General features: G+C 41.3%; 1 protein-coding gene across 1 annotated transcript in view; it reads left to right on the top strand.

The window, feature by feature from the left end:
• The window catches only part of tsnare1 (T-SNARE Domain Containing 1), a 105029-nt gene extending 92575 nt beyond the window's left edge, over window positions 1-12454 (top strand). The window contains exon 12 of the mRNA XM_076040922.1: window positions 12089-12454. The gene's annotated coding sequence lies outside the window, so the exon portion shown is untranslated. The remainder of the gene's footprint in view (window positions 1-12088) is intronic.
• Window positions 12455-14268: the final 1814 nt, after the last annotated feature.

The following is a 14268-nucleotide window of genomic DNA, read 5'->3' as shown; positions in this document are numbered from 1 at the left end:
TAGTGTTTGCAAATCAGTTTCAAGAAGTGCTTCAACCCGATCAGGACCATACTTTCGACAACATGGAGTGTTTTTCTGGCATACAAGACTATGGCGACGCACTGCATGACATCAGACAAGAGGAAGGCGGAGTAGTAGTTGGGCTAACAAGTTACCTATGCCAACAACAAACGTGATGGACGACAACAATAACATTGCCTTGCTAACCTCGGTTGTTGGGGTATTTACATTAAAAAAAAAAACAGTTGGATGGAAGCCTTGACAGGAGCGCTGTTCTGTGTAAGAGTTTGCATTCCACCGCAGTTATTTCACCTCAATGCGAGACATGTAGCAGGTAGTACTAGCACTGAAGCTAACAATAACGCCAGAATGGCAAACACAATCAGGCAGAGTCGCTCGCCAGCTCAAACATCGATATGCGGCTAAAATAGGATTAATTGTAATTAATTACATATTAAGTAATTACGATGGCCATAATTAATTTGATTGTTTTAATCTTGTGTTTTAGTTTTGTGTAAAATGATGTTTTTTGATTAGCTGTCAGTGTTTCTGTCCTTCAGCCAATAGCTCTGAAAGTTATCCCAAATACAGAGTGTGTATTCCACAATCCAATGGAGCTGTGATACATTTTAAGTGCTACATCCATAGTGATGTTAAGTTAACAGATCTTGGTATGGATGGCCCTTGAGTCGTCCTCTCCATCGATGATCAATTGATCCACGAGTAGACGTTTACAAAAAGCCGTTGAGAGCTATGAGCTTGTTCTTTAAAGATTTGAATTTTTCTCCCTCCAGAAATCCGGAGTACATAAAAAAAAAAGTGAGTGAAAAAGTAGCGTTGCACAGACGCAGGAGAGGCAGAAAGGAGAGGAGCAAGAGTCATACATCAGTTTAATGACGGCTGTTCTGACAGAAATAACTGCGGAGCGGCTTCTGCTCTCAAATCAATAGCCTCACACTTTATGGCACTCTAAATAATGCAATAACAGCAGCCTGACACTTATCCCTGTGCGAATTATAGTCCTGGCACTGCCCTCGCATCTTGTTTACAAAGTCATTTGGGGAGTGAGATTTCACTATATGGATGTCAGTGTCACACGCTAAATCCATACTGCGACCGCACACATGCTAACACTTTGGTACTAACTTACTAATAATGGAACAATAATAAAACCCAATAGATTCTACAATAAGTACATCCAGGCTGTCATACTAATTACCAAGTTGTTGTTTTTTTTTTTTCTTCAACCCACACTTCACCTGTAACCAGACATGAAGCTGTGCACATAATTAAAATTTTGGCTTGTGCCTCGGGTCTTTAAACATAGCTCAAAAAAAAAATTGTCCAAAAATCTAAATAGATTCTTGATTTCCTCCCCTGGAAAATATTTAATTGCTTTAGAAAACACGAAACCGAATTTATTTCTGCGGCAATAGATTCTCAAAAAAAATAAATAAATAAGGAAACAAAAAGGTCTTTGTGTGTGTGTGTGTGTGTGTGTGTGTGTGTGTGTGTGTGTGTGTGTGTGTGGTTTTTGTTTCCCCTTGTTCTTTTTCTTTCTCATATTTTGTCAAGGATAATACTAACGGGCCATGACCAGGGTAACCTGTAGAGTCAGACAAAATAGCTCTGCAGGGTTGTCATCGTTAATGACAAAAAGAAAATATCGGGTTCCGTGAGGACTTACAGTTGGATGCTTGCAATTTGAGTGAGGCTGCAGATTAGAGCGGGCGCATACCTGGCTTCACACATGTATTAGCGAATAAGAGGATAATGGGTTACTCGGTCCATAATAACAAAAAAAAAAAAAAAAAAAGGGACCCTGTTCCCAAGCTCCACTGCTTGTCAGTTGATGTAGAACAACATATTTTCTTTAATGGAATTTTTTTTTTTTTTTTTTTTTTTTTGAAATGTAGTTTCTTTGTTTTGACTTAAAAAATAGTGGAATGGAAATAAAAAAATGGAAAAATAATAAAAAATAAAAATAAATAAATAAATAAATAAATAAAATTTTCACCAAAAAATAACATTTTCTTCTTCTTCATAATAATAATAATAATAATAATAATAATAATAATAATAATAATAATAATAATAATATTACATAATACATAAATAATAATATTATTTTGGAGCATCTTTTTTGGAGCATGGTATAAATATATAAAGTTGTTGAAGTGCAATGTGCATAAATATGTGCTAATAATGTACTTCCAATTTTATGGAAGCTGATAACGACAATATGTTACATGAAAAAAAGTTTTTTTTTGTTTTTTTTTGTTTTTTTTTTAAAAGGGGGGGGGGGGAGATAAACTGCCATTCTAGCATTGCACATTGCATCATACATCATATCAGTGACATGACCTGTTGAAGCAACAATCACAACATGGAGAGCCAGTGTCTCAGCTGCAGTTGTTACACACACTGTGGATCAGGAGCATTACGTGGGCAGCGGCAGAGAAGACAGTGTTTCTCCAAAAGATACTGAAGGATTTGTGCTGCCTTAGAGCCACAGACTGAGTGCTTGTGTGATCCAACTCCAGCAGAACTTGTTTTTTTATTTTTTTTTTCCTCCCTCTACCCCGAGTCGTTTTGAATTTTGTACGTGAATATTCTCCACATTTCAAGTACCTGATAAATATTAAAGAATTAATGTAGTGGATATGTGTTATATTTAGACCCCAAAGCTGCTTTAGTCACTGTGAAACACAGCGCACACGCTCCAACTGAAAGAGGCTTATTCAAATGATGGTAAAAAGCTAAGCTGACAACGCACAGCGGTAACTCAGAAGCCCTGCAACGCCGCGAAGATAGGGCGGGAAAAATAAATAAATACTGAAACGGAAACTGATATGTCACAAACAGGATGTAGCATTTAAGCAGCACACTCTGGGCTTGTTAAGACAAGTTTCGCGCTCGGCAATGTTTCACCAACTCTGCTCAAACGAGGCTGGTCTGCATCACGACACGCTGACTTGAGACAGTTCGAGAGCAGGTACAGGACAAGACTCCCCTCTAATCAGAAGGCAGCTGAGGTCGACACCTGGGCAGGTACACGGACACAAACTCTTCTGACTGCTTACACCTAGTAGGCGCTACTGAGCTCTTTTCGCCAAGAACCACCAGATTCAAAAACTCCACGCCTCCACTCCCGGATCTCAAACTCAACCTCATAAATATTTGCATGCCTGCCCATTGTACAACATTCCACTTTCAAGTATCGATGTATATACAGAGTCAGCCAAACTAATGTACCGGTATATGCTCCTCAGGAAAAGAAAAAAAAACTTGAATTTGTATTTTAATACCAAATCTTTTCAGATGTCACAAAATTAACACATTAAGTGAGCTTTGGCCTCTACAATTACAAGAGGTCCTCAAAGTGGTGGCCATTGGCTTCCAGACTTGGGAGCCAAAGGTCTGCTACCTGAACACTTGTTGAAGCTACACGCCACCTGTTGGGAAACATTGTACAACATTTGATTAAACTTCAAAATCTATATGTGTAGAAGTGATTTTAAATATTTATGCAAGTTTTTCTTTTCCTGATGTGTGTAAACATTATTTTGTCCAACTCTGTTTGTATATATATTTTTCTATTCCTCTGTTTTCCTTGCCTTTCATTCGTGCGTCCAGCACAGTTGCATTCCTAGTGTTTGCTATTCTGGTTGTAATTCTAAGAGGATTTTTTTTTTTTTTTTTTTTTTGACTCTGTATGCTGCAGACTCAACATTTGTCCCCCCGGAAACAGAGATCTGAGCCATCAAGGGGCGACTTGTGAGTTGCTGCCACAGTTCTCTGGACCTAGTATAGTTAATCCATGTCGACGAACAAGTGTGACAATAAGCTCTCTGTCTGAACAGCAATCCTCTTAGGAAAGGCTTTGTGGGTAAACTCGCCTCATGCAAATTCCAAACCCCATTAGCTTTGAGGGACTAGTCAGCTGCATTGAGATTAATGGCCAAGTGACTACTTGATTTAATAGGGTTATTTCACATCTTCTGGGGGAAAATAAACAGCAGAGTTAATGCAAGACATTTGTCACTGACGTTCTCAATCTCTCCGCTCTACGAGGAGGAAGTTTCTGCGGAGATGTTACTGAGTCAGCCGGGCGCTGGTAAAAGACCAGCGGAGTCGTGACGCAAACGCCTGGCGACTTTGCTCGTAAATAAGAAACAATAAGTTTGATGAAGTTTCAGGTGTTTGGACAATGAAAAATCCAAGGTCTTAAGTTTTTGAGAGCTGTTCTAAATTACAGGAGGGAATTATTTCAAATGCGTTGCGAGATAAATGCAGCCGGGAGAGAGCGCCATGCAATTTTTCATTGCAGGGTAGAAAGTGAAAATCCTTATTTATCTTTTTCCATGCCGTCAGCTTACTCCAAACTTCTGCTGCAGGGGATTACTGGCTGGGTGGGTAGGGCTCTGTCACCGCAAAAGTGGGAGACAACACAGACAACACTATGACAAACGGTGATCTGAGAGTCCTCCAAGCTCACAGCTGGGGAGGAATGATTAGCCCGAAGTTTAGCAGGAGCTTCAAAATACTTTCTTGTGACCTTTAATCCCCAATCAAATCACGACGCTGCGTTTCCCCCCGCTGCAAAACAGAAGCCGCCACCGCCAGCCCACACTTGTACGCTGAGCTCCGAGCGTATGCGCTGCAAACAGCTTTCAAGAAGATGTGAGATTAGCTAAAGCTGACTGATTACTTTAAACAGGTGTCATCATCCAGTCGAGGGCTTACCGGTGGATCACATCACTCGAGGACTGCTGTGGTAGTTGGACTCAAAGAGACAAACCGGGGGTCTTAAACGCCTCAACCCTTTGATTTCGTTGACGTGAGTTGGCAGGAAATGAACAATGTGATTTGAGTGAAAATAATACAGAAAAATGACACATTCTGAGACGGCACCACGATCTTACAGCTGATTAAAAAAAAAGGAACAAGAATCCTCAACTGAACTGAAAGAAAAGTTAGTTTACATTTACAAGCCTGAGGCACATTCTAAAATATTATTACCATGGGCACAAGTAAATAGCACATTAACGCCCTTACATATGGTACGCTGCTCATAAATAGTAGCTCAACATAATAGTTCAACATTTACCTGCGCCTATTCCCATAACCCCCCCAATGCCTGTTGTTTTCAGATCCGGGGGGGCAGAGACACAAGCTGCTCTGCGATATGAAATAATGTAGCATTACGAGACATAACACACCTGCTGAACCTAAAAGCGCATGGCTACGCTGCTGCTCCCATCATCAGTACGTTTGTCGAGGAGAAGCTGGTGTCTTACCATGGTGCGGTGATGATGCCTTTTGGTAACCAAGACCCAGAAACGCATTTGTTTTTGACAAAAACTAAGGCCCTGTCCACACGGGAACGTTACGTTTTTTTCTTTCCCGGGGTCGAAAAAAGTCACGTCCACACGCTGGCAGATGGAAACGGAACGGTGGGTGGAAAACGATGTTAATGCGTATGCCACACCGAAACGTGGCGCTGTTAACAGACGCTGACGACATCGTTTTACAAGGAAAAGGCGTTGTCGGATTTTCCCACTCTGGGACCCGTTGTCAAAAAATACCACTTCGGGGGAGCCAAAACGCCGTTGCCATATGGGCGAAAGGCCGTAACGGTTAAATACTTTATTTCCACCCAAAAAACGTTCCCGTGTGGACAGGACATAAGTAACAGCAGCACTGTGTCACTCTGCCCATTGTTATTCCATAGCGAGGTGAATGTATGCGTCCTTAAGAGTATTTTAGAGTTGTTGGATTGTGTGATTTGGCAAATGTGGCCCCAAAAACGCCCCCCCCCCCTGCCGTTACCCCTTGAGCACGTAACTTGTCGAGCAAATTTAATTTATGCCTGTGTTATGTCTTGGCAGTTTATCCTTCAAAGACCTTGGATGTAAAGTGAGACGTACGGCAGCATAAGTGGGGGGCAAACAAAGGCATTCCTGTCAAACCCTCCCGTGTCTCCAGAACGATGGTGCAGCTGCAGCCGGCAGAACGTCTGCAACGCGGCTCCTGCCGGCGGCCAAAGTCCCTCGGGCGCCAGCACTCACTCATTTCCCAAAGCCCGACCGCGGAGCCGTACGCCGCAAAAGGGGAAAGTCGTACAGTTGAGCAATGCCAGGATTAAAAAGGGGTTCAGGTGGGATTTGAACGATGCCAGTGCACTCAGCAGCGACTCCCATCAGTACCATTCCTGCCACGCGGGCGCGGGCCATGACACAGAGCATCGTGTTGCCTCGGAAGTACAACTGCTTTTTTTAATGAATAAGGCAGAGTTTGTGTGTGCACGCGTCCTCTGGACGCACATTAAATAGCTGCTGATGGTGCACAGTCACGTGTTGAGCAAGGCAGTTTGCAGGGGAGGGTGGGGGCAAACGCTATCTTTCTATGGAACTGAGACCGCTACCAAGTCCTCCCCGTCCAACAGGGAGAACATTAAGACGTAGAGAGAACGAAGATAAAAGCAGTTTGTGGATTTCATAGGTTTCAATTCTGGTCAATGTCTGTGTCTACGTGGGCTGCACGTGTGAACTCCTGAACTGAAACAACACAGCAGTTTTATACAGAGCAGATCAAATGGAGATGAGAAGCGCTGGCACACACAAAGTTAATCTTCTCCGTTTTGAATAGAAAACAAAACTGTCTTATCAAATTCACGTTATGAAGCTACCAAAAACACATCCAATTGATTACTGTTTAAGTATGTAATTGAAAATAAATGACTCCCCAATGAGTGCAAAAAAAAATAAAAGAAGCTGCAAAACAAATAATTATGAGCAGCTCAAATGTTGTTTCTGCTATTCCGCCAGTTGGGGAGATGTGCGTGTGTGGCGAGAGAGAGTGTGTGTATCTTTATAGACCTGCAGCGATTGCACTTGCACGGCACTCCCTAGAAGGGCACACTGACATCAAAGTTGGAGTTTCTGAGTCAGTACTGGGAAAAGCGAGAGTCAAGAATGCTGTTGCACACAGACATGTGAGATAATGTCTGTAACTTCTTAACCTCTGGGGAACGAAGGAGGAACGTAGTACAAATTTCTCTCCCTGATGTAATGCAGCAAATCTCTATCGCTATCTGAAAAACCCATCTTTGTCTGAGAAGAGTGATTTGCTTCTGTCGTCCCCGAACAGTAGCTCATTGAGTGACTGTCATTGTTTTTTTGAACAGTTGACGGTTGATAATCCCAGTGATTGTACTGTTTTGGTTTTTTTTCCCCCTGCTTTTAGGAATAACCATGTATCGTATTAAAATGGTATTGTTTGGACATTCAGACACTTCACTCAAACACATTAAAAGATTGGAATACAATGAGAGCAAACAAAAGCACAATAAAACTGAAGGACAAATAAAGGACAAAAGTGAGGTAACAATAGTAAGGACAAGAGCAATTTTGAACAGCCTTTCGTGAGTCATCTGTTGACTGTTGTATTTCCAAAGTTTGAAATTACACATACAGCCTCTCACTGTGCACTGTGTAAGGTACAGTAAGTAATATTTGGAGATTTGGAAGAAGAAACAGCGATACCAAGTGGTGAGATTTTAGGTGGCAGCGTCTTTCACTTTCTCTCCCTCTCCTGAGCTTGCCAGTGAGCTACAGTGGCCTTCGCACCCAAACCTGCTGGAAACCTCGTCCACCTTCTTCTTTGTTGGTTTATTTGAAGACGTCAACATTCACCCTAAATACAAAACGCGCTGTCAGACAGCTGGATTGTCCACACCAGGCTTCCTTAGAAATATGGCGGTGCAAGATGGCAGCTAATGTGTGTGTGTGTAAATATATATATTTTTTTCTAATACAAAACTAAACTAAAAGTACTGACAATCATGTTTTGTTCATGTTTAGTTTTTTTCCCATTACATTTTTCCTACGTGCTATTTCAAAATGGGGTCACGCAAAGTTCGTAAACATGCTTTTCACGCGTAAAAATCATTGCCTTCACGTGCAAATTCAGCTCGCCTGCTGTTTCCTAACAGCTTGGTTGTTTAAACCTTGCTCATCAATTTTCCGCCACCACCAGTGAGCACATTAATTTCTCTGGACAAATGTATTATTGAAACAACGTCATTGTGCATAGAGTTAACAGAGCAGTTTGAGGCCACAGGACCCTCATTGAAAAGGCACTGTGACCACCTGGACATTTATGGCCCCCCAAATTGGCTTGTACTCAATAACATTACGCAATGCTATTTATTCCACTGACTGACTGACATTCAGCCACGGTGCCAGGTACCAGCTCACGTCCTAAATTATGTGAGCTATTAGCTTCTGGCATTTGGACACTGTGTTCTGGAAATTGGGCAGGATGGTACAGAGACATCCAATGAATCTGCATTGATGTAGCTGAGAGTGAAGTTTTACCCTGGGGTCAGTTTTCCCAGCCAAGAGATGAAGGCCAGAGCACCAATTTAAATGTAGTTTTTTGTTGTTGTTTTTTTTATTTTAAAAAAGATAACTGTCTTTAAAATTCCCATCCAGATCACCTAATTAGATCCCCATTTGATCAAATGACACCACCGAGTCCCCCAATAACATTATTCAGAACCGAACGCAGCTACCCCCAGCATCCCGCCTGGCAGCACAGCGCCGGATGCGCTGGTTTGGTCACATCCAAAGACCACCACCTGAACATCCCATACGCGCAATCCTCCATTCCGATCCAAAAACAGCTGGATGGTGACGCCCCCGCGGGAAACCTCACACGAGGCGGATGGACATCGTCACCAGGGACCTACAACATCTGGGCCTGTCTTTGGCCGAAGCTGTGTCTATCGCCCTGGATCGACCCAAGTGGAGAGGCCTGGTGGCCCTTATTGGCAAGACGCCACCATTGATGTTGAGCAGGAGACCTGACGATGATGATGATGATGATGATGATGATGATGATGATGATGATGATGATGGTCTCATGGAATGGTTTTCTGAAGACAATGCAGAGCACAGAGGTGTATGTGTTTTTTTATATAGTGTATAGATAAATATGTGCACTGACCATTTATCAGTGCCTAACTGCTAATGCCTTTAAATGTGCAGTCAAGTAAGAAGACACTAGCGAAATATGTATCATGCTACTAAGTTTCAAGACAAAATGGCATGATCAGTAATATGGAACGTTGACAAAGAAAACAGCATTTAATAATGTAGAATCTGTAGAAAGCGTACAGTACATGCTCATCCTCAATAGCATAATGTCCTTTTCAAAGGTTAAGGTAGTTGATAAGCAGTATTCTGGGTTTTTTTTCTTTTTTCTTTTTCTTTTTCCAAACAGACTAATGGTGGTGGTAACAAATGTATTATCATCATGTAGACACAGTTGCACGCAGGCAAGGACATGAGGCAGAGCCGGAGGTAGCGGAGGTTTTGGGAGTGACCAGGGTGGACATGATCAGGACTGAGATCATCGGAGTATGTGAGATAAAAGCCAGAGAGGCCAGACAGAGGATTTGGACATGTACAGTATCAGTAGAGGGATGCTGAGGTTGGAAGTGGCAGGCAGGAGGCCTGGTGGATGAGCCAAGAGAAGATTTATGGCTGTAGTGAAAGAGGACGTAAAGTTGGGGAGTTGGTTTTATATATATGGTTTTCTTCGCATGTGGGTCTTATTGTATTAGTGTATTACAGATCACAACGGTACCTGTTAAAAATCAATTACAAAATTGATCATCTCTATTGCTTAGTTATTTTTATTTAACCTGCTTATTGTTGCGTGTGTGCATTTGAAGGGTTTTTTTTTTTGTTCATGGCTTTCTTTCCCTTTAAGTGCAAAATGGCTTGACTGCTGTGTTCTGCGTTGTATTGTGGATAAATGTATACATATAAATGATGCTGCATGAGTTGGAGCAAATCATTTTTTTTCTTTTCTTTTACATGCTGTATTCACGCTGTATGCATAAGGGTAACGGTTTTCTTCTCTCACTTTGTCACTTTAAAGGTTTTTCCAAAACAGTAGATTGTGATTTAAGTTTAGTTAAGTGCAAACCATTCTAATATATACACTGTCATAAATAAATAAATGACTAATTGTTAATAAGGAGAAGGATGTGTTGACTGTTTTCAGAAGGGTTATGGGTCACATACAGCACGTTTTGCACTTGAATGTTTGGGGCTTTGGTTCAGTTTTCAAAAAACAGTCAATAAATAATTCTTCTTTAAAGTCTTTAAGAGTACACACACACACACACACACACACACACACACACACACACACACTTTATTGACCAGACTGGCCCTATGCATGACCTCGCCTCTAAGACTTGGCCTCCTACCACTTGATCAGGTTTGGGTCATGGTTGGTGAACACTGGCACGTACTCAACACTCTGACAGACAGCGTCCATGGATAAGCTCCTGTGTGTGTGTGTGTGTGTGTGTTGTCTTGTCCGGTGTCCTGCCGAGGCTCTCAGTCCTCTCATCACTCTCATCACTCTCCCTCCTCCTGCAGCTCTCGCTGTTCGCCTCCCCTCACACCAGTCTCTCCTCCTCAAGCTCCCTTTACCACAGTGATACATAAAAATGCACCACTCCCAGTTGCCCCCCCCCCCCCATTTCTTTTTTTGTTCAAATTGGTATTCATTCTATATTTTCCCTCAATGCTCTTATTAGTGCAAATTGTTCTCTAGTTGTATGGAGGCAGTTTCTAACTCCTCTATTTAAATGAATCAAAAAAAAAAAAAAACTTTTGAAAAACAGAAATGCTTTAATTTGCATCCTTCATTTGTTTGAACTCTCTTGAGTGTTTTATTTTCCATTTGCTCTAAGTGTGTGCCCACGAGTGTTGCCAGCAATAGCTTGGTTACCGCATCTATACAACAATTAGCGCAATCAGGACCGTGCTGTTCTTGCTTTTATGCAGCAACCCGTGTGCCTCACGTGCAAGACAGAAATAATACTACTGAGAAAACACCGAATGAGGATAAATAGTGCTTTTTTTTTAACCATTCTCTCCATTATAGTTTATAATATGAATCATATATTGTTATTGTCAGAGGGATCTCAGAGCACTAGTACGACACTTGAACATTTGTTACCCAACTTATATAAATCTACACTTAAATATGTAAACAGATTTGAAGTTACTTATGACAGGGATCTTTGAAACAAATGCTGTCGTTGTTACTGAAACTAATACAAATCAAACTCACTAACGAATGTGTGTAATGAATGTTGTGTGCTTTGTATTTTTGCTGATGGTGTTAAATGAAGCCATACGTGTCCTTTAAAGTGGCTTTAAAGTGATGCATTTTAATATTTTAGCTTTGTTTGTTTCTTGGTTACAATCAGAGCGCATCCAGACGAAAACAAACATCCTTGAAGTATGCGAGGGCAGATGGTAAACATTACCAAGAATTTTCAGTAATGGAACCGTGGAATGAGTTATACACACATACATACATACATATATATATGTATATATATATATATATATATATATATACATATATATATATATATATATATATATACATATATATATATATATATATATATATACATATATATATACATATATATATATATATACACACACACATGTATATACATATATATATATATATATATATATATATATATATATGGGACAGGATGGTTTTATTTCATGTTATCTTATCATAAGTTTAATCAAAAATATGACTGCTAATCAAATACCACGGCCCGAATTCACCAGCATTTTTCCTGTTGGCCAGCTACTCACTGTAATTCTGATAAGAGTCATGTGCTTCGACCTTTCATGTAGCAGTTTAGTCTCTGAGTTGGTGATTAATGAACCACTTCTATCTGCAGCACCGTGAACTCTGGCCTCGCCTTAATTAAAACTCAACTGTTGACCACCAATCATAAATTACTTCCCACAACCTGTGACACTCCCAGAATAAAAAAAAAAAAAAAAGAACAAATTGGTTTCATCCCAGTTGGTAATTCGCCACATAATAGGGAAGGAGCTGGCAGGGGCTTGTGGGGGGAAATCGCTTCATTCTCAGTGTGTGGGCTGACGGTTGCATTGCTGAGCATGTGGTGCTGTTGTCATACGGCTGATTGATGCCTGTTGTCTGCTCCGCTTGTGTTTTACAGGTAGCTGCAGTCGCCGCAGCGACGCCACAGGGCTCCTGCGCGTTCCGATCCCTGACACGAGCAGCTGGTTTCCAGTAGGAGGGAGCTGCCCTGCTACAACATCGCCACTCCATCATCCCCCGCCGCTGTTCACAGGGGCGTCTGATGAGGATGGAGATTTTTCCGACCATACCGATATGTCCAGAGTTAGCCCGAGTCGGCAACTCTCATTTAAAACCCGATTCTGCTTGTTGTTGCGGTTTTTCTGTAAGATAACTGTTGAGTATGGATGAAGATAATATATCATAGCTGTGTCAACATATGTCTTTTGTGAAAATGTTGAATGCATTTAGTAAGAGAAAAAAAAATAAACCGAAATCTCAATGGACTCCAATTTTTGACCTTTTTTGGGGGGGGTTTGTGCTGCTCTTTCAAAACACATAAATACATATGCACAAGAACTTTGTGCACTTTTAGGCCAATGTGATAAATGTGAACTACGGATGCAGTTTTACTTCCACGTATGCAGATCAGAATTCTAAGTTTTGAATAGAGGGTATTTTGTTGGTCATTTTAAGACAGACCGGAATCAAAGGAATGGGTGCGGAGTGGTTGACCCCATCACCTGACAGTTGGAGAACGTCTGGAGAACTTCAGTCCTTCAGTACATATAATTCAAACAAACATGCAGCTCAGGCCTACTGGCAATCAGAAAATTCCCCACAAGTATGCGTGTGTTTTTGCTTTTGTTTTTCTCCATTCGCCAGCTCCATGATGAGCTAATGACGTTAGCTGCTTCCAGACCTAGCTCAGTGTTTTGGTCGAGGGAGCATCTGTCCCTGAATCTATTCATTCCAGTATGTATGCGAGCACGGCAATCAATCCCAGTCCCAAAGTGAATCAAACCAGACAAGCTAATGGGTCTCGATTGGTGTTGCGCGGTAGTCCTGCACGTATCACGCAGCAGATCTCTAAAGTTGGTTCAATGGGTGAAACATAGCAGCAAAAAACAAAAGAAAGTGAAGAGCTGGGGATGTGGAGGAGGCAGTGCGAAGCTTCATTCAACTTTGGGCTGACGGCACAATTACTCAAACACTGGAGAACAAACGGCAGAGTTCCTAAGTTTAGAAACAGTTGAGCAAATGGATTAAAGAAAAGGGCTGTCAATGTTGTGTTTAGCAGTATTGGGCTAACCCCCCCGCTCCCCCCAAAAAACCAGAAGTCTTTGAAAGTGCGAGTCCAGTGAGTAGTAGACCTGGGGATTAAAAGGGAAACATTTCCCTGGTCCAATGAACTAGACAAAATTCTCAGGACTCAACCTGTTGGTGCCCAAGGAGATGTGGAGTTGATCTGTGATGTTAGCACCAGCCACTCGGCCGATGTCAAATTGGATGAAGCCAGTGGTGAGTGGCTTATCAATGGCACCTCCGGCAGGAGTGTGTTTTCAACTCAAACTGAATATAGTATTGATATACCAAGCACTGGTATATAAATCAGAGAAGCGCAACCAATGCTAAAATCCATAGATATTTCTGATGCTCCATTTTTGATTATATGGGTGTTATGATGGCAGATGATCACACAGGAGGGTGAATATTTCCTGGTGAATTCAGACCAACTAAGATTCCTTTATTGTCACGGCACACAGCACAATATTCTGTCGTTTTTTGTAACTTTTACAATTCAAAAGAGTAACAGAAATGATAACTTAATAACAACTTGAAACATAGAACATATTAGCATTTTAAACTGATGAAGGCTCAAATCGAAACGTTCAAACGGGAGCACATGAAGGTGCGTTCGCGACCAAATGTTCTGACCCCTTACTGTGATTTGCTATCAAACAGTAAGACTGCAATGCAGGTTTCGGAAGAGCAAACAATTATCGCTGCGCCCCGACTTTGTGGAAATGATTTATTTAGAAATGTTGTTTGCTGACGAACGGATGCAGATCTTCTCATGTAAACATTTATCTCAATCCAGCAGCCAAAGTGTTTTGGCAAATAACTGCGCTGGCCCTTATGATAACTATGCAGAAGTGAATGAAGAATTAACAAACACATTTGATTTTCGGGATCAGTTTAGGGCTCCAGCTGTAAGGGTTTCTTGGACTGAATATTTGCTTTGCTTCACTCAGAATACGGCTGTTTTACTTGAAAGCCAAAATAAAGACAAAGGAAAAAAAGGTTTATAATAAAACG

Source organism: Nelusetta ayraudi, unplaced genomic scaffold (genome assembly GCF_046127955.1).
Source record: "Nelusetta ayraudi isolate G7.1 ecotype Tasmania unplaced genomic scaffold, CSIRO-AGI_Nayr_v1 ptg000063l, whole genome shotgun sequence".
NCBI lineage: Eukaryota > Metazoa > Chordata > Actinopteri > Tetraodontiformes > Monacanthidae > Nelusetta > Nelusetta ayraudi.
The sequence above is the reverse complement of the archived record's forward strand: the minus strand, read 5'-3'. Positions and strand labels throughout refer to the sequence as shown.